The sequence below is a fragment of the Danio rerio genome, chromosome 4 (genome assembly GCF_049306965.1).
Source record: "Danio rerio strain Tuebingen ecotype United States chromosome 4, GRCz12tu, whole genome shotgun sequence".
NCBI classification, from domain to species: Eukaryota; Metazoa; Chordata; class Actinopteri; order Cypriniformes; family Danionidae; genus Danio; species Danio rerio.
In genome coordinates this window covers 3462286-3482095 of record NC_133179.1, presented here as the reverse complement: position 1 = coordinate 3482095, position 19810 = coordinate 3462286, and the positions used below count along the sequence as shown (strand labels likewise).

At 35.0% G+C, this 19810-nt stretch overlaps 1 protein-coding gene and 2 long non-coding RNA genes across 25 annotated transcripts in view; 2 read left to right on the top strand and 1 right to left on the bottom strand.

Annotated features, from left to right (window-relative positions):
• plekha5 (pleckstrin homology domain containing, family A member 5) overlaps positions 1-19810 on the top strand; it is a 198530-nt gene that overhangs the window by 6235 nt on the left and 172485 nt on the right. The window lies entirely within an intron of this gene.
• LOC137491498 (uncharacterized) overlaps positions 6379-19810 on the bottom strand; it is a 31360-nt gene continuing 17928 nt past the window's right edge. Inside the window, exons 3-4 of one of the 2 annotated variants that reach the window (XR_012401714.1) lie at positions 17839-17929; positions 6379-9302 (exon numbers count right to left, since the gene is read on the bottom strand). This is a non-coding gene — a long non-coding RNA (uncharacterized lncRNA). The remainder of the gene's footprint in view (positions 9303-17838; positions 17930-19810) is intronic. The other variant, XR_011011409.2, reaches the window with a different exon arrangement.
• On the top strand, positions 8554-14497 carry LOC141381555 (uncharacterized). 3 transcript variants are annotated; one of them, XR_012401712.1, is made up of 3 exons: positions 8554-9437; positions 10881-11483; positions 11687-14497. It is a non-coding gene; the product is annotated as an uncharacterized lncRNA (long non-coding RNA). The 3 variants fall into 3 exon arrangements; XR_012401713.1 differs by lacking the exon at positions 8554-9437 and adding an exon at positions 9591-9748; XR_012401711.1 differs by lacking the exon at positions 8554-9437 and adding an exon at positions 10171-10687 and having other exon boundaries at positions 10790-11483.

The following is a 19810-nucleotide window of genomic DNA, read 5'->3' as shown; positions in this document are numbered from 1 at the left end:
ATCATCTTTTGCAATGCATCTTTTTTTTTTTTTGGTTTTGCGGTCGTCTCAGTGGATTACCTTGCTGTGTTTGCCTGCCGTGAGCATACAGACTCCCTGGACTCTTTTACCGCTGTGCTGATGATACCTGGAGGCCCAAAAACTGTTGCTCGTGCATTAGAAATGAGAGCGTCTTCACTTGTGGATCTTCATGCTTAATTAACACCTGCAATATGAGGAACTCTGGAAGATAAGAGCGTACCATCTAAAGGCTTAACAGGGGAGTTTATGCTTGTTTTTCTACTGATGGTGCATGGTCAGAGATTAAGAGTGATGAGTGGTCATCCATTATACTGGCATGAAGTCGTACAGGGACTGGAGAAAGGAGCGACTCGTGGTGTTTGATCCATTGCCTCAAGTCCGTCAGAATTCCCTATAAACGTACTGCAGTGTGTGTGTATGTGTGTGTGGACGATTTTCTGTGTCACCCAGGAATAGCACGGCTTGCCAGAGGACGCTGGGATGCAGGATTTGCAGTGGCCACTGTGCAGGCATTTACAACACTTCATCCCAAAAGCATGCAACATTGAACGCCTATGTTTTTGCATCATTTTTTGTTGCAAAGAGCGCCGGGGGAAATCTTGCATGCATATTCCAAAATCTTTGGCTATTGATTGCAAACCTTAGATTTTAGACATTGTTGTCTACAATATATAATACGGCTGTATTCATTAGTGTTAGTTAAAAGATTTGCTAACATGAACAAACAACGAATAATACATTTATTAATGTATTTACAATTGAAACAACAATATATATTACTACATACTATATATATGGTATATAGTGCTCAGCATATGTGAGTTCACCCCTCACAAATCTCTCTTTTATATTAATATTTTCTATAAGATGCTATACAGCAGTGTTTCTCAACCACGTTCTTGTAGGACCACCAGCTCTGCACATTTCCATGTCTCCTTAACCAAACACACCTGATTCAGATCAGCAGCTCACTAGCAGAGATTGAAAGACCTGTAATGGGTGTGACAGACAAAAGAGACATCCAAAACATGCAATGTTGATGGTCCTCCAGGAACGTGGTTGAGAAACACTGCTATACTGTATTATGAGCGTGCATATGCATTAGATTAGTCATTACTAAAGCCAAATCTGGAGCTTATCTAACAAAATAACTTGCAATAACAAAAATTACCCAAATGCATATGTTTGAGAAGAATATTTAATGCACATTTTAAGAGCAAAAATCACAAGAGAAACAAACATATATAATTTGTTTTACGCTTTGTAGTTTTTTTTTTTTTTTCAATATTTTGCTTGAGTTAATATGCATTAACTTTCTATTTTCTACTGTATATACACAGTCAAGCCCTAAAATAAAAGTAACTTTAAGTCAGAATTTGCCAGTTGGATGAATAATCTCTGGCTTGACTGTGTATATATAAATATCACAAATAAATATACATATTGTTGCTATATTCTGTTGCTAAACTGAGTTCATTTAGAAAATCTGTTGACCTTATTTTGCAATGCAGAAGTAAGCTGATTTCTGTGATTTTTTTTTTTTCACAACTTCTGATTCTTTTGACTATTGGGAAATGACTAGAAATAATAAGCAGTAGTAAACGACCAAACTACTTGGTCTATAAACAATTACATTCATGACAATGCATACAAATAATTTATTAAGAACATACAAAAATTTTTCAACATCATGCAGCATATCGAGCTGTATTTTTATGGCTAAAATTTAGTGGAAGTGAATAAGATTGGAGTCTCAAACTAATAAGTTTGCAGTGATTGCATTTGCTAATAGAAATGTTGTTGATCTTATGTTGCAATGCAGAATTAAGCTTGTGCGATTGTTTTATGACTTCTGATTCTTTCGACCATTTGGAAATGGCTAGAAATAATGACCAGTAGTAAATTTTTAAACTACGTGCTCGGTAAACAATTGCATTTATGAGAATGCATACAAATAATTAATAAGAAAATACAAAAATTTTCTAACGTCAAGCAGCATAAGGAGCTGTATTTTTATGGCTAAAATTCAATGCAAGTGATTTGAGATCAGAGTCTCAAATTTGGACTGATTTTTGCTGTTTATTCTGATAAATCCCTTGCCCTGCATGGGAGCACTTACACATGATGATGAAATTGTTTGTTAGACATTGTTTGGGCTACCCCTGAGCACTATTTGTTTGATTTTGGGTTTTCATAAAAATATTAAATTAAGTAAAAACAAAAAGTTTCCAACATCAAGCAGCATAACAAGCTGTATTTTTACTAAAATTCAATGGAAGTGGAAGTCTCAAACCAGTATGTTTCCAAAGCTTGCACTTGCTCGTAAATGAATAAGGTCAGTAGATATATATACTATTGCTGGGCCGATAAACTAAATTACATCAAATCATGATAAAATTGGTCAAGTTTTTTTGCCCTCGAGTATGCGAGTGATTTGATTTTAAGTATCTCCCGATACCGAAACACGATCAGATACTTCTATAATACATAAAAAACCACAAAGAAAAGCGAAGAAACTATTTTTATTGAATTAACCTTATTAATAACCCTGTTAACAAACAGAGCACATCTGTGAGGTAGCTTGATCAATCAAGTAATAAATAATATTAATTCTTCACTTTTGAACTTAAGTGCACAAGTAAATAAAAAAAAATCAAATATAAAAACAATGAGCACCTCAACTTAAAATAACCGGCAGGCATGTAAACAAAAAAAAAAAAAAGCCACAGTATTTGCGAAGTCAGTAATGTGCTTTTAGGACCTATAGATGCATAACCATAGATTTGTTTAAAATATTATGGGAACATATATACTGTATATACATATATATATTCGAGCCCTGATTGGGAGGCAACGTCCGATTCGTGATCGGGCCCGATTTCCGATCACATGATCAGATCTGGACATCCCTATCAATAATAATGATAAACTCTGGACTTTCTTTTACTCTATATTGATGTAGGTGCCAGTCACACAGCAGAAATGTGCAACAATGGGAATCTAAGAGTGTTTTGATATTAGAGATGTACTGAATTTTCGGCCGCCATAAATGTTATGCTATTTAATGAAGCCTCTAATTTTTGTGGCTTCAGTCATTGTTGGGGTACTCTTTTAAATTTGGAAGCATTAACATCTCATATTAAAATCTATATCATTATCATTTAATATGGAAAATAATTAATGAGATGGCTTTTTTTGCCATATCGCCCACACACATAATATTTTATTAGATTGGCCAGTCGCTGTTTGCCAATTTTGCTGCAATTCTCCTTGTCATGATTTCTACTTCTCTGGATTAATGCCTGATAAAACTCTGCACCTGGAATTTTTAATTTTTAATGAAGTTCTAATCGCATCAACTTGTGGCTTCAACAGAAGCATAAATCATCTTGTGCATTTTCTGCATTATCACCCCCCCAAAAAATCAGCATCTCTACGGACACAATGCACAGGAGGATATATACTACCGCCAGCGGACTCTCTTTTTCATTCTCCAACGGCCTTTGAAAAGGCAGAAGGCATACGGTGAAAAATAATTGAGGTGTTGAAGGAGCTGACCTGTGATCTACACCGTGTGAAGAAGAGGTTGCACTGGATTGAAAGGCTGCGCTTGTTGTGTGGCTACAGCTGAAGACGGCTTCTCTTTTTCTTTTTTCTTTTTTGACTTTTGCTTGGCAGCTGTTGCAGCGTCTTGGGAATGCTGCAAAATAAACAGCTCATGAAGACACTCATGTTGGTCATTAGTTTCCGCCTACTGCCTAACAGGCCACAGATTGGGCAACACGACAAGAGGCGGAGGATGAGCTCCCTCCCCGTGTCTTGAAATGCCTTGTGTTGCAAATTAAAGAGGGAATGCAGTCAAATCACACACACACACACACACACACTCCAAAGAGCATTAGAGGTTACTCTCAACTAGAGTGCATCTGACTGAACGGAATAACCTTTTATGTGATGTTATTTAAGTGTTCTTGTTTTAGAGATGCAATCTCACTTTTTTTTTCTGGGGCATTTCTGACTGGAGTGGGAAATAAATGGAGCGGTGTGTTGAGATGTGAGGAGAGAGGAAAGTTGCAAAGGTCACTTATTTAACTGCGCTGTGCTCTTTCCTGTGGTGCATATATTTTGAGTGTTGAGCGTGTTTGTTTGTGAATATAGGTGCTTTTTTATTGAATGGTGCTCAGTATGATTTGACTCGTTCCATTGAGTGATTAAAAACTACTTGACCTTTAACCTTTACACATGTAGTTTAGAATTTTTTTTTACATTTTTAGAACATATTCCATTTCCTGTTTCCATAGTGACACATCGTGATGGTTACTTTGAAGTCTCAATGGAACTTGTTCCAAAAGGAATAATTCCTTTGATGTGTTCCTTAGGGGAAATAGATTTGAACTAATTCCCTGACTCTTTTTTTATTATCTTTGATAACAGTGCGGCTTAGTGGTTAGAACAGTCACCTCATAGCCAGAAGATCATTGGTTCGAGTCCCTGCTGGGCCAGTTGGCATTTCTGTGTAGAGTTTGCATGTTCTCCCCGTGTTGGCGTGGATTTCCTCCTGGTGTTCCGGTTTTCCACACAGTCCAGTCCAAACACGTGCACTATAGGGGAATTGAATTAGCTAAACTGGTCGTAGTGTATATGTGTGAATTATTGTGTATGGATGTTTCCCAGTATTAGGTTTCAACATATGCTGGATAAGTAGGCCCCTTATGAATAAAGGGACTAAGCCGAAGGAAAATGAATGCATGAATCTTCGATAATAACAGCAGCAAATAATCATATTGTAATGGTTTCTTAAGGATCATGTGAATTCAGTATGATGCTGAAAATTCAGTATTAAATCGAAGAATGAATTGAATGAATTTTTAAAGTATAGAGTTTTTTTGACCAAATAAATATTAAATGTCACCAAAATGATAATATTTATGGTTTTAAAACTTAAATGTATAATAATATTGTAGTGTAAGATAGATATGTAAAGAGAAAGTAAAGAGGCGGAATGGAGGAGGCTTGTTCTTTATCCTCATGCTGCAGATGCTCTGTTTAAATATTTTCAGGGTAGTGAAGCGTTCAGTTTTTACACTTACAAAGTCTGTCATGTAAATAGCAAATGCACCATGGCGTGACGCAACTGACTCTTAAAGTGAATGGGAGATGAGACTCTGATTAGTTTAATGCTTGTTATGCTCAAAACAGACCCATAACTTATTAAGAGAATAAGTAGAACGCTGTTAGACCATGCGCCGGGGTGCGGACCGGTTTTTACATCTTTAAAATAGGTGCCCTTAACATGCCCTTAATGCTTTTGCGCCATGAGCTTTAGACTTTGTGCTTGGATCTTTAAAATAGAGCCCCAAGTAACATAAAAGCATATGTTGTCATGACTTACTGGTCATTTAATTTTTTTACTGTGTGTGAAAATACTTCAAGTACCCACATTGCGGAAAACCATCGTTATTTTACAAGGCTTCTGCAAGATTTACTAGTCGAGTAGTCATTTAGCAACTCAACTAACTGTAGTGGACTGTAGTGGGTAAAAAAAACATGGATGGAGTCCAATAAAAACACACACACACACACACACACACACGAGTCTGCAGGTGTTTCCAACTCTCGACTTCATGAATCTGTCATTTGTCCTTCAGTCTGCTGTTGAATGAAGTGCTTCTAATAATGCACGGTTAGCAGTGTGTGCACGTGTGTGTGTGCTTCCTCATTTCCAGAGCAGCGGTAACGTGAGATGTGGTGATTTTAGGACATTTAAGTGGGTCGATGGATGGGTGGAGTGGGTCTACAGTGATGAAAAGCTTCCTAATGCTTCCTATGACTGTTGAATCATGGGAAGCCCACTTCCCTCTCTCTCTTTTTTCTCTCTCTCTCTCATTCTCGCTCTCATTCGCCCGCTCTGAGAGCCACAGGGCGAGCAGAAATGCTGTGAAAGGGTAAATGACGTTTGGCCCTCTGATTGTTTTGACACATGAGCCTGGTGCTGACAGCTCAGTTCAGCGCTCAGTAGATCCTTTTATCAAATAACAGCGTTTAGCTTTGAATGAATGCAAACTTTTCTGAGACTCATCTAATAGGGTTGAAGATTTACTCTGGGGTCTCTGAATTGCCTCTGTTTTATGATAATGTCAGTATGTTTCTGTTCTTAAAGAGATGGTTCATGCATAAATGACAATTTACTCATGAATTACTCACCCTTGTGTTGTTTAAACCATGCATTTCTTGTTTGTGTTAGATTTGTGTAAGAAGATATCTTGAATAAAGCTGAAAACCATAGTAGGACAAAACAATACTATGGAAGTTAATACGTACTTCTTTCAGATCAGTTTTAAGAAACATGCAGCTTTTGTGATCATGTTTTAATTTTGAGTGCAGTTTAATCCTCTTGACGCTTTCCAAAATGATGCAGCAGTGATAGTGTTATACTTAAAGTAAACATAGAGCATGAAATAGTATGGAGTTGTTTTGCAGCTTATCTGTCTGAATGGCGCCTCTGTGTGCTTTTCCAGTGTCTCAGGCTTTGCTGGTAATAACCGGAGCGATCTGTTTAATTTGTGCTATCAGTCTGCTGCTGTTTTGCTTTTATTTCAGGTCTGCAACCAGTTTCAGAAACTGGCCCCTTTTTACATGTTGGCAAACTAGTGATGCAATGAAATAAACATTTGTGGTTGAAACTGAAAATTAGTTTTCAATCTGCCATTGTTTGGGAAGCAACTAATTCTGTTTTGTTCCAAAATATGTTCTTTTTGAAAGTCATTCAATGCTGGGGTCCATTTCAGACAGCTTTATTGTGATAAACAGGATAACATGATCAAATGTGCATACAGTAGATGCTGCTATTTTCCATGTTAATGTTTCTGTTATGTAATATTTTCAGCTAGGTGTCTATTTTTATTTATTTACTTCCTGTTGTAGTTCAGTTATATTCAGAGAAATTAGTCTTGGCTGAAACTTAAAATCGTTCAAAATTGCTTTGAGACCTTTTAGGACCCAGCTTCTCAACTCAACACTCCTCTCGGTTTAGTTTGAAAACCACACACAGATTTGAAATTGAATTTCAAATATTGACAATATTGCACATTCTGTTTCCATAGTGATACATCAAGCTTGTCACATGTTACTTTGAAGTCTCAATGGAATGTGTTCCAAAGTAATAGTTCTGTTCCATAGAAATTGATGTTGCACTCTTTCCCTGCCTGTTATTCATCATAGATAATACACACAGTAATAGCACTAATAATAACTGATCATAACAGCAGCAAAATCATTGAATGATTTCTCAAGAATCTTGTCAATGCAGAAATTATGGGGAAAATTCAGCATTAAAATGAAGGTTAAATTTTATTTAAAAATAGTTATTGTAGATTTAAATGATATTACTTTATTGTATATTAGAGCAAATAAATGCTCTGTTCAGCTGAAAACCTGACTTGGCGATATTGTTTTTTTATTACAATAAAATTACATATATATTTAGATTACTGTGAATTTACATATTTATTTAGTAGGTGTTTTTATTATATTATAATCTGAAGGAATGGAATCCTTAAGACAGCCCACCATCCATTTCATAAAACCAGACGTCTAAATTCCAAGATAAGTTGACTTTGAGACCTTTTAGGACCCTGCTGCCAAACTAAAGCCTCCTCCACACACATACTCTTGAAATTGAATTTTCAAATATTGAGAACATTCCACATTCTGTTTCCATAGTGATACATCAAGCTTGTCACATGCTACTTTGAAGTCTCAACAGAACAGTGTTCCAAAGTAATAGTTCCATTCCATAGGATCTGATCTTTAGCTCTTTCCCTGCCTGTATTCTTTTAAAGGTTATTTACCATTGATAATATATAATAACACTAATAATAACTGATCAAAACAGCAGCAAAGCTTCAATTGATATCTCAAGAATCATGTGACTGCATTCAATTGTAGGATAAATTGCGTTTAAATTGATAGATTTTTTAAAAATTGATATTACTTTTGTCAAATGCTATGTGCAGCTGAAAACTTGACTTGACAATATTGTTTTTAATCGCAATAAAATGACAATTAGATTGCTGTGAATTGACAAATTTAGTTAGCATTTTTCCATGGTATGAACATGATCTATGTAATATTTTAGACAGCCCTCCATAAAGTTTTTAAAAGCAGACTACTACAACTACTTTTCCAAAAAAAAAAGTTTGCTTTAAGATCTTTTAGGTCAAACCAACCTAACTGAACTCAATACTCTTCGGTTTTGTTTGAAAAACACACACATACTCTTGAAATTGAATATCAAATTTTTTTTAGAACATTCTACATTCTGTTTCCATGGTGATGCATCAAGCTTGTCACATGTTACTTTGAAGTCTCAATAGAATGTGTTCCAAAGTAGTAATTCTGTTCCATAGAAACTGATTTTAAACTCTTTCCCTGCTTGTGTGTGTGTTTTTTTAAAGTTATTAATCATTGATTATAGCTAACAGATATTCAGGTTGCTGTGAGTTACATGTTTAATTTGTAGTTTTCTATTATAAGCAGAAAGAATGGAATCTTTACGGCAGCCCACCATTGAGTTTATAAAACCCTGGAAATCTAAAATTCCAAGAACAGTTGACTTTGAGACCTTTTAGGACCCCGCTGCTCAACTCCCGGCTCCTCTGGGGTTTGTTTGGAAACCCTTGTGTTGTAGCGTTTAACTCTGTGACAGCATCATCATCCCAGATGCCAGTGGGACGGGTTACTCAGCTGTTAGACACTTAATATAGGCTCTGGATGGTTTGTACGAGTGGGCTGCTAAATGAATGGGTAGATGGCAGCTTGGGAGATGATGGAGTGCTTATTAATTCATAGTCAACGGCCGGACGGATTTTGCTGATGCAGAGCCGTGATTCATATCTCGGATGTGCTCACGATAGGCGCTTAAACGGGGTGGATCAGTGGCTTGGGCGTCCAAGCGTGGCTTTCTGGGTCAGTTCACCAGCCATGTATGCATTCTCTGAAAGTTTAACAAGACGCCAGTGGCGATTGTTCACTTGCGATCCTCATTATACAACAAGAGGTCTCGGGCTCTGCGTGTGTGTTGTGCCGCTGGTGGCTGGCTCGCTTTATTGGCCGTACAGTCAGCGTGTGTGAGCAGGTGATGCAGACGTTTTCTCAGCGTTGGCTCACTGCATGCGGCCCTCTTCCTGCAGCACAGCCTGTTTTATCTCGCTCTCCCGCTCGGTGTGTCCTGTGGTGTGATTCAATAGCATCGGGAGCCCATCCATCCCTCTGCTGGAGACCTGAAAATCCGGATGGACAAGACAGTAGAGTCATTTATTATTCTCTATAGTGATGTGCGAAACGCAGATATGGAAAAGATGAAGACGCCACTTGACAGTTCTCGTGCTTCTGGATTTGTGGGTTTGAGCAAAATGGTAATATATGAACTTGGTGCAGTTTTATGTTGCACGGGTTAATGTATTGTATTGGTCAAAATTATTCATTTTTAATTTATGCAAAAATTGCCATGTCTTCTGTACAGTACTGATTAAGTTCAGCTTCCCAAATTATAAATCTTTGATCTCTAGTAGTGTGACTCTGAAGTGCTGTACTGTATGTTTGCAAGTTTTCTCCCTATAATGTTGACGAAACATTCTGCACCGTCAAAGGCACCTGCGGTAGCACCCAAAAGGCTGAGGAAGATGCTAACCATCGCACAAAAAGTTGGACTTCCGGACATGTTAAAGTAAGGCAGAAGTTACACAAGTGTTTAAACAAGAGAGAAAACTGAAAATGTTAATGCCTGTCTGAGAAAATAGTGTAGTGAGAGGTTTTACAGCCTTAAATCATCTATTATTGTAAAAAACAAAGCGGACTACTTTGCGGATTTCACCTATTGCGGGCTATCTATAGAGTGTAACTTCTCCGAATAACGAGGGACCACTGTATTTAGATTGTTTACAATTTCTATTCTTTCAATTTTTTGCTGTTTTTAATAGTTGTATCTCAACCAAATAACGCCCTAACGAACCATAAATCAATGAAATTTCATAAAATTGACACTTATGAATGGTTTTGATGTCTAAAGTCATATATATTTATTTAATTCTTATTCATCTGAAATCACTTCTAAATTTTTATAGTAATTTTGTGGTTTTAGAAAATGTCTGCTGGTCAGATGAAAAATTATCAGTTTTTTTTTTTTTTAAATATCGATCTCTTTTAAAACATTGCTATTGATTTGCTATTGCTATTGCTATTGATTTGTCTACAAATGAATATAAACATGTCTGGTAAAATGTCTCCTTTTTATTTATTAATAATAAAATCAAAAATGATATCATATTTATTTGTAAAATCTAAGTATTGAGAAAATCACCTTTAGAGTTGGCCAATTTAAGTTTCCAATTTAAGTTTCTTAGCAGTGCACATTACTAATCAAAAATTAAGTTTTTATATACTTAAGGATGTAAATTTACAAAAAGTCTTCAAGGAAAATGATCTTTATGTGATATTCTAATGATTTTTGGCATAAAACATCCCAGTGGCATAGAAAATCAATAATTTTGATCCATACAATGCAAATAGTTTTGGCTTTTGCCAAAAATGAACCCATGCAACATTAAACAATGATTTTATGCTCTATGTACCCTCCACTTGTTTTAAACATATTTGAGTTTATTCAGTCAATGTCTTTTGAAAACCAAAGATATTTTAAAGAATGTTGAAAATAGGACCGTATCCAAGGATTTCCATGGTATGTCTTTTTCTCAATGTGTGCCATCAGTTGTCCAACATTCTTCAAAATATCAATTTTGATGAAGAAACTTTTAGAATGACATGAGTGTGAGTAAATGATGACTGAATGTTAATTTCAGGGTGAACTACTCCTTTAAATCCTCTCACAGCCACTCCTCAATCCTGCATGTTCATTACAGTCCTGATGTCACTGGACTCTTACACTCCCAGACTGTGACCGCATTGAGCAAATACACTTCAAACGGCTTTTCTACCCATGCTTGAATGAGGGTTTTGCATGTTAGTTTTGTGCCTGGCCACAAAATACAAAGGTTGTGTTTATTTGAACCTTGCAGCAGTTCTTTTGGAAGAGATTCCTTTGGAAAAGGAATTCCAAATTTTGCTTTGTCTGCCAAACCCCTTTAATGGAAAATATTTACCTGATGTAGACAAATAGTTCATATTTAATAAAGTAACTATAAAGGCATGTTTTTATTGCTTTGTGAGGATTTTTAATTAGATTAGTGTTTTATTTTGACTATTGTTAAACCTGAGCTGCAAAAAAAACAACAAATATGTTTGGCTTCATGTGTAAATTAATTAAGCCACAATCTAGCTCTCCCTAACTCTCACATGGTCGCCCACTAATGTGCCCGGTCAGTACCTGGATGGGAGACCACATGGGAAAGCTAGTTTGCTGTGGTGTTATTGAGATCAGCAGGGGGCACTCAACACACTCTAGGGCACAGGTGTCAAACTCAGTTCCAAAAGGGCCGCAGCTCTGCACAGTTTAGTTCCAACCCTAATTAAACACACCTGATCAAACTAATTGAGTCCTTCAGGCTTGTTTGAAACCTACAGGTAAGTGTCTTCTTGGAGCAGGGTTGAAACTAAACTTTGCAGGGCTTCGGCTCTTTTGGAACTGAGTTTGACACCCCTGCTCTAGGGGGTCCCAACACCCCAGTATATTGCTTTATACTGCTTGGATTTTGGTTGTTAAAAATCCCAAGATGTCCTTCGAAAAAGAGTTTAACACCGGCATCCTGGACAAATTTGGCCACTGGCTTCTGTCCACCATGGCATCCCCATATAACCATCCCCGTATCCTAAATGGCTTCATCAATCTGTCTCCCCCGCACAATATGGCTGCTGTCGTGTCATCCAGGTGGATGTTGCACATTGGTGGTGGATGAGGAGATTCTCCCCAAAAATGTGTAAAGCGCTTTGAGTGTCCATAAAAGCTCTATATACATGTAAGGAATTATTATATTTTAATAACTTTAGCAGTAAATATAAAAAATACATTTGTTTTAGCATTTTAATTCAGTGACGTTAAGTTATTTACTTTCTTTTTTGCTGTAAAATTAGAGAAATATAGTAGCTATTTTCTATTAAATAACAACAAATGTTTAATTAAATGTACATGAAATAAATTGAATTACATTACCTGGTATTTTTTTAAATGCATCGCGTTATGCAATGCATGGCGTTTAAATGCAAGGCATCTTGTTATATTAAAATGTTTATTTCAAAATTATGTCTTATGAAATTAAATAAATATTATTTTTAATATTCCTATCTTAAATTCTGCACATTTTTAAAACAACTTAAAATGTTTTCGACAACCTTGAGCCTTTATTTTGTCAGAATGTTAAGCTCCAGGCTATAAAAAAAAATTATAGGAAAAAAAAAAACCTTCACCTGAGTATACTCCAGCTGTTTCCTCACAATCTCCCATACCTTTGATCCAGATCTTAAATCGGGCTATTCTTCCAGTTGCACGTGTCTATTCTTGTGTGCAATGAATTTGTATCCCATAATTGAAGAAAATAAGAAAGGAATAGTCCATTAATATAATAGTCAATAATAGTCCATTATTGAACTGGACTGCTGAGCTCAATGTTTTGAGCAGTGGTATGTTAAAATAGACACTCAATACTACAGTAATTGAGTCCTGCTGCTTCAGAAACATGCTAATAGGCTTTTAAAACAGCGTCGCTACTGTATTCTATTGTGTACAAATCCACAAGCTACTACAATACTCCTCAAAAACAGCCACTGTTGTGATTCAGAAAAGCTGCTGTGATCAATATCCCCATCTTTATGCAGAGTCCGCAGGTTTATTAGCAGAAATTAAAGGCCAGTGCTTTTTTGGAGTCTCTTCTCGGTGTGCGACTCGCTCTCAAGCGTCTTTAAAAAGAGTTTGCTGCGGAAGAAATGCTTTAAAATCTGCTGGATGTTAGAAACGGGCATATTTTGTTGTTGAATCAGCGAGGATTGATCCAGACATGGGTGGTTTTTCTGTTGCTTTATATTGCATTTGCAGACTTTAAATGAAATGTTTTTAAACGTGAATCCTTACAAAATTGTACAGTTTTTATTAAAAGCAAACCTTGGGGAAACTGTTTTAGATTTTTATCTATATAGTACTATTATATTATTTACATAAGCTCCCCACAGTCCAAACACATGCGCTATAGGTGAATTGAATAAACTAAATTGCCCGTATTGTATGAGTGTGTATGAGTGTTTCCCAGTACTGGGTTGCAGCTAGAAGGGCATCCGCCATGTAAAACATATGCTGGAATAGTTGGCGGTTCACTCCACTGTGGCAACCCCTAATAAATAAGGGACTAAGCCAACCGTAAATGAATGTATGAATTAAAAGGCAGTGGTATTTTTACTAGTCTCTTAACATCTTCTGTGTTTCTTCGTCCGGCTTGATGTGACATTGGTGTGTGTTTTGTGTCTCTGCTGTGAGAAGATGTGTGTCTGATGCTTGTTATCAGATCCGTGAGGAGAAAATGGAGCAGCCGCTGTGTTATTGACAGAATTCAAGGTGCTTTGGATTTGTTTGTGCCGGTATGGGATTAAAAACCTTCAGGATAGCACACTTAGCTGCTGCTGTGATTCTCACAATATTCCCATCATATCTATTTTTCTATTTGTAGGTTTATTGTTTAGGTTTTTGGTATTTTTAATAGATTAGGTTGTAATGTAATGAATATTTATATAGTGCATGTATCATGTATAGTCACACACCCAAAGTGCTTCACAATCATGAGAGGGGTCTCTCCACACCACCACCAGTGTGCAGCATCCACTTGGATGATGCATTGGCAGCCACAGGACAACGGCGCCAGTTCGCTCACCACACACCAGCTATAGGAGAGACAGTGATAGAGCCAATTCGGTGGATGGGGATGATCAGGAGGCCATGGTGAAGGGAATTTGGCCAGGACACCAGGGTTACTTCCCTACTCTGTACAAAAAGTGCCATGGGATTTTCAATGACCACAGAGAGTCATAACCTCTGTTTAAGGTCTCATCCAAAAGACGGCACTCTCTGACAGTGTAGTGTCCCCTTCACTTTACAGGGGCATTAGGACTCAAACAGACCTCCCTAACACCACTTCCAATAGCATGTGGTCTTCCATCCAGGTACTGATCAGGCTCAGGTCTGCTTAGCTTCAGTGAGGCTGCAGGATTGGGCAGCAGGATGATATGGCTGTGGCATGTCACCTTGCAACATATCAACACTCATAGATATAACCTTGTTTTTATTGTTGTGGTATTGACAAGAGGGTTTCTGCAGGGTCTTAAATAGTCTTAAATTTACTGAAATATTGTGTCGTAGGTCTTGAATCTTTTTTAAACAGGTCTTAATTTTCCTTTGCTCATGTATTGCTACCAAATCTGGCCAAAACCCATATAATCACCAACAATCATCTTAATAAAACTTTAAACTTTTTATTTAAACAGTTCTCTACATATTTTCTGCTGAGGACCCTGACCTGGACAGATTGTTGTTGCATAAATTTAGTTTGTTATAGTCTTTAAAACTTAGACATTTGTTCCTTTTTTAAAGAAAGTTTATGTTGGGAAAAAAGTGTATAGATATGCTTGCTTGTTTTTACACAATATATAAAATATTTAGCTCAGAAATAAAATCTAAAATATTTTAATTGTTTATTATTAGTGTATTATTGCATTATTAAAAGTGTTAAATTATAATAATTTTTTGATCGCTCAAATAAAAACCTTTTCCATCTGGGCCATTTGTAAAATTCCTCAGCCTTTAGTGCTTTATAAATCTAAAATTTAATTCATAATGATCTTAACAATGTCTTAAAAAGTCTTAGATTTAACTCTGTGAAACCTGCAGAAAGCATGATTGTATTTATCTATTATTTAATGTGTTTGGACTGTGGGGAGGAAACCCACGCCAACACGGGAAGAACTTGCAAACTCTGACACAGAAATGCCAACTGACCCAGACAAGACTCAACCCAGCAACCTTCTTGCTGTGAGGTGACAGTGCTAACCACTGAGCCACCATGGGGGTCATTTGTTTTTTATTTATATTATATTATATTATTATATATTTCATTCATATAAAATATAAAAATGTATTTATATTATTTATATTATATTAATTTATTTATATAAAATTTATTCTTTTAATATTGAATATTATTTTCCACTAATTTATTGCTGCTTTTATTCCTTTATTTATTTTATTTGTTGTTATTTAAATGATTTAGCCCTTTTAATTTATTGTTGTTTTTGAGTGATTTGCTCTTTCCTTTTTGCAGTTTCATAGTTCATCTCTTTTTTCTCTCTCGTATCTTGTCATAATGTTTTTTATTAACTTTCATTTTTGTATAATTTGTATGCACTACTTATTCCCTACAGTTAAAATAATGATAACAAACTTACACTAACACCATTTCTGACATCTCCTTAGCGCAAACAACTGTATTAAAAACATATTTTCTGGCACCTGCAACATATTATTTATTTGCATTATAGCATCCGTAGTCTCTTAATCGCGCTGCAGCACACAGTAGACCCATTTATTGTGCTGCGCTTTCCAAACAAAATTAGAATCATTGCTGTTTTTTTGTCTGCCGTCGTGAATTTCTCTGTCTTCCCAGGACTAACATATTTATTTATGTCCTCTGGCGTTTTATTGTACATTTGTAAACAGGCCTCTGGAAGCAAAGCGGCTGATAGTGTGCAAGGACATCCAATGACATAATTTAGTCGCTTAGCGCTTTTTCAACAACAGCTTTATTTTTCAGTAACAGGCGTGATTTACAGCCGGGCTGGTGAGCGCTCGCAGGTTAAAGCTTCTCTTAAAGGCAATAACCGGTTTCTAACAAAAAGGTCAACCTGAACCAGCAGCGACGCTATTAATCTAATTGACTGCGCAAAAGTCTATTCATTTACACCTGATGCTTTTAATCCGGCAGAGCTCAAACTAAAGAAATTTAACTCATTACGTGATTAGTTCACCCAAAATTTAAAGTTCTGTCATCGTTTACTCATGATCTACTTATTTTTGTTGAATTAAGTTTTATTTAATCATTACATAGACTTATAATAATGACAAGTTCCAGGATTCATTTTGTTATGCATAAACCTGTTAAAATGTAGTAAATAAAGAGAGAAAATAACACCCTATTACTGCTGTCTGTAAGTATACAATACTGTGATATTCAAAACACCTTTTTAGTAACAATACATTACTTTTGAGATAAGAATTCCCCTTGAAGTGACATAAAGAAAGGGGCCTAATCCTTGTGAAATTGTCCATTGTTGCCTTGTACTTGCACTTTTTAAAAACATTTATGTGGTTTGTTCTTCTGTCCAACATAAAAGAAGATATTTTGAAGAATGTTGGCATCTGGTTTAAGTCTGATTGACTTTCATAGTATTTTTTTTCCACTGAGGATTACCAGTTTCCAACATTCTTCAAAATATCTTCTTTTGTGTTCGACTGAAGAAACTCAGGTTCAGAAGCCAAACATTTCTTATTGTTCATGTTTTTTTTTTCTCGTTTTGTCTAATATTCTTATTTTATTTTTGTACATTCAAATTGCTAAATATGGAAAACAGTTGTATTAAATAAAATATATCATATAAATATATATTTTACATTGTTTTATTCAATAAATAATTATATCTTAATAGATCAATTATATGTCTTTATTGCATTTTTAACAATTTCTTTAGAAAAATGTTAGCTTTCATTTTGTTGACCAAAAAATAAGATATTTAAAAGAATGTTAATAAAACATTTATCTATTAAAATTATTCAAAATATCTTCTTTTGTGTTCGACTGATAAAAAGGAACTCGGATAGAAGCCAAAAATGTATTAATTGTCATGTTTTTTTTCTGTAGTTTTGTCTAATATTTTTCTTAATTATTTAATTTTATTTTATTTTTGTACATTTAAATTACTTAATACGGTGAACAGTTATATTAAAATATATCATATAAATATATATTTAACATTGTTTTATTTCATAAATAATGTCTAATAGATAAAATATATGCCTTTATTGCATTGTACATTGTTAGCAATTTCTTCAGAAAAATTATTTTGAAAACCAAAGATATTTTAAGGAATGTTGGCAAACAAAAAAATCAATAGACATTATTGAAAATATCTTCCTTTGTGTTTGATGGAAGAAATAAACCTATTATTAATATTATATTATTATAGAAATAAATGTATTATTAACTTTATTATTGGTCATGTTTTTTTCCTGTAGTTTTGTCTAAAAATTTTTTATTAGTTTCTTTTTTATTTTTTTACATTAAAATAATGAATGCAGATTTAAAAAAAATAAAATATAATATATAAAAATATATAATGTAAATATATTTAAACATTTTCATATTTAAGGAATTATACACGAATAGATGAAATGAATCATATTATTTCTTGCAATGCACATTTTTAACAATTTGTTCAGGAAAACGTTCCACTTTCCATTCTGTTAACCAAAACAGAAGATCTTTTGAAAAATGTAAAAAAAATATAATTTGACATTCTTCAAAATCTCTTCTTTTATGCTCTTATTTTTTTACATTTAAATTGCTTAATACAGAAAACAATTATTTAAAAACTGTAATATAATGAAAATATAACAAAAGTACATTTTTATTCAATAAATTATATTTAAATAAATACATAAAATATATGTATGTCTTTTATTAAATTAAATTTTTTTTGACATACTATCCCTTTAATTCTCACTCTGGTCAGATGAGCGAGCGTCTGGTGAGTTGTGGAACAGTCACTGACCTCAGTCGACATCTGCGTTTCTCTCGGTCCCTCGACTCCATCGCTGGGACGTACTGAACATTTCACACTGTTCAGCTTAGACTCGCTCGTCCTGAGAGAGATAAGAAAGGTGCATGAAAGAGCTGCGAGACTTAAAGATAGTCTATCAAGTCGACCGTGTCTCTTTTAGCAGCGGTGAAATATTCTTCATGCTGACTTAGTGTCGTGTTTAACCGCTGCAGAAGATGTTGCTTTTCTTTGAGGATTGGGCTTTGAGAGATGATTTTATTGAAGGCTTATGCATGACTTTTTTTGGGGGGGTAGATCACCTAAAAAAGTACATTTTGCTTCAGTGTCCCTGTAAATTTGTATTTAGAGCTGGTTTGATCCGTTTTTTTATGTCATATGCATATGAATCTGAAGCTGTTAAATAACTTTGCATGATCTGATGAGTGATTTTTAAATGGGATTTACCATTTATTTGATTCATTTTTGCTTAATATTACTTTTGTTGTCTACAAAGAAAAAGCAAAATACTGCATTTCACAAAAAGTACACATTTGTTGGTATTTTAGGTGGGGGTGCGATGTTTTTTGGCTATAATAATATGGTAATTGTAGCTTTTAAGACTTTAAGAGGTCAAAATCATTGACTGTGAAGCCTATTAGAAGTCATTTCAATGCATCTATTATTCAAAACCCATACTGGGATATTTGTTTTTCGATTTAAGATAATGATTTGGTAATATCACACAAGCATTGATGCCATTTTCTCAAACATAAGCATGTGATATCTTATCTCAGTTGTGATATTGATTTCATATAAACTTTACTGAACATTTTATAGTCATATTTATGAATCCATGAGACCCTAAACCAAAAAAAATGCATGGATAGATATAATTTTTGTCACAAGTTCACTGTGAGAAATTCATTCATTCATTCATTTGCCTTCGACTTAGGCACCAACCATTCCAGCATATGTTTCACACAGCGGATGCTATTCCAGCCACAACTTAATATTAGGAATATTAATGAAATGTCTCCTTTTAGTAAATGAAATGGAATATTAGGACCCGGCTGGGACTCACACCAGCGACCTTCTTGCTGTGAGGCGACAGTGCTAATCACTGAGCCATCGTGTTGCCCCTACTGTGAGAAATATTCAAGCTAATTCGAGCTAGTTTTGCTTATTAAATCTTTATTTTTGTTTATTTTTGTAGATTAGTCTCAAATCTAAATCCTTGCTGCGCATGATGCAATCTAAAATCCGGGTTTCATATCCTGCTCATTAGTCACTGATGTAGTTTTTGTTGTAATTGCTAAAAGTGAGTCTTGGAAACATCACTTAGCATTAATAATGAGTTGCTTTAAAAGAAAAACTGCAAGAAATGTCTCCTTTTAGTAAATGAAATGGAAAATATTTCAAATGTAAAGCAATATTAGGTCAATATTTTCACCCCCCTGCAGAAATTACTTTTTCAAATTGAAACAGAACAAACCACTGCTGTTAAATAACTTGCCTAATTAACATATCTTGCCTAGTTGACCTAATTTAACATTACAACAACTTAACAACTTTAAGCTGAACAATAATATTCTGCTAATTATCTAGTAAAATATTATATCCTGTCATCATAGCAAAGACAAAACAAATTGTTTATTAGAAATTAGTTACGTAAAAAAACGCATTAAGAAAGTCTCTGTGCTGTTTTTTTTACATGTCAGTGTTTACGAAAATATTACATCAAAAAGAACAAGACTCAGTAATCTTGACAAACTATACATCAGTATAAAGCAGGGGTCACCAATCTTGGCCACCGGACCTCCAGGAGCAAGTTTGGTGATCCGTGGTATAAAGTTACAACCCTCAAGCAGCCATTGTACACTGTAAAAAAAAAATATATATATATATATTTTCGGCAGCTGGGGTGCCCAACCCCCTGCTGCAGGAAATAAACTGTTAAATTACATATTTTTCACAGTGTAGGTAC